At 35.5% G+C, this 1,435-nt stretch overlaps 1 protein-coding gene across 1 annotated transcript in view; it reads right to left on the reverse strand.

Annotated features, from left to right (window-relative positions):
• Positions 1-1,435, reverse strand: part of LOC118743776 — a 452,583-nt gene that overhangs the window by 136,431 nt on the left and 314,717 nt on the right. The window lies entirely within an intron of this gene.

Consider the following 1,435-nt stretch of genomic DNA (forward strand, 5'->3'; position numbering starts at 1 on the left):
GCGATTGCCAATTGTCGCCCAGTGCATTACTTTGCAACTAGTTTTTGCCCGGTTCCGTTTTGGCTAGTTTTTTAATTCGTTTTTAAAATTCGATTTTTGGATATTTTTCCGTGTTTTCTTTTCTTTTACAGATTACATGTTTGTTACATATTTTATAAAAATATTGTAAGCGGCACGCAACAATTTAAATTCATTAAATCTGAAAACTCACAACTGCCTCCACCTCGATTTGAACTCGCGACCAACGATGCTTGAGTCGGAGGTCTTCACGCTGAGCTACTTTCATATTGTACGAGAAGTGAGAATGTGTACACTTACATAAACCGCAAGTTTCAACTGTCCCGCTCTGTAGCCGTTTTTACTAGTTCAGAGATAGTTCTGAAATATTTAGTTCGGAACTAGCGCTTTGCCAGACTGTCTCTAAATTTTTCTGGAGGGACTATACATAAATATTGTACACTTGGTGGAACAGCCGAAACAAAATTCTCACGATTTTTACTCCAATGCTTGTTACTCGTATGATAACGACCTCTTTCTTAGCAGAAACTGGGCCCGAATTACGGCATCCGTGATCGAACAAAATAAAATTACAGCTGGTTTCACTCACTACAATACAAAGCTGTATACTGTAATACTGTATGCAGGAATCTGAAAAAGAAATGTCGGATGCCGGTGCATTTAATTTATTTAAAAAGAAGATACTTTAGGTAGGCCCTCTTAAGTGAAGCCATTCCTTCTAGAAGGGCTTATTCATTTACAATTTATGCGAATGGATAAATTCATATCATTAAGCATTACAAATGAATTTCAATAAACATTTTAAGTTGCAATAACACATAATTAAATATGTATGATTTCTATAAATTAAAGAAGCAACTTGAAAAGAACTTCTCCAAAAGGCCTTCTGAAGGCGTTCTATGGGTAAGGAAAGAAGAAGCCCTTCAATTTGTGCCACTCCATACAAAAAAGAAAGGAGAAAGGAATGTAGAGTGGAATGCCTCTTGACTCTCGGGAAAGTCTTTCGGAAGGGCTTTTAACTCCTGAAATTATCTACTGGGATTGTACTCTTGTCAGGTAACAGCACTAATCAGGCAGGTTCTACAATTCATTCCGAGTGAATTTTAATCAAACTCGCTTTGAATTCAAATTGCCAGGGGTTGAATTTTACTCGGAAGTGAATTGCTATACCCCCCCGATAATGTCAAAATATGTTAACAAAGTTTTACAGTTTAGGGTAAAATTTGATAACTTAAGGGACCAGTAGTATTCTCGGGCTACTACCTATATGACACCAAATAGACCAACCCAATTTACAATTGTATATATTTTTTATTTTTCAAAGCAATGAAGCCAAAAAGTGTTTACATCTCTTAATTTTCTTTCTTTAGAATACAAATTTAAGCTGATAATTCTAAGTTTTTAAAGCAACTAAAAT

This window comes from Rhagoletis pomonella, unplaced genomic scaffold, assembly GCF_013731165.1.
Source record: "Rhagoletis pomonella isolate Grant_MI unplaced genomic scaffold, Rhpom_1.0 Rhpom_scaffold_00007, whole genome shotgun sequence".
NCBI classification, from domain to species: Eukaryota; Metazoa; Arthropoda; class Insecta; order Diptera; family Tephritidae; genus Rhagoletis; species Rhagoletis pomonella.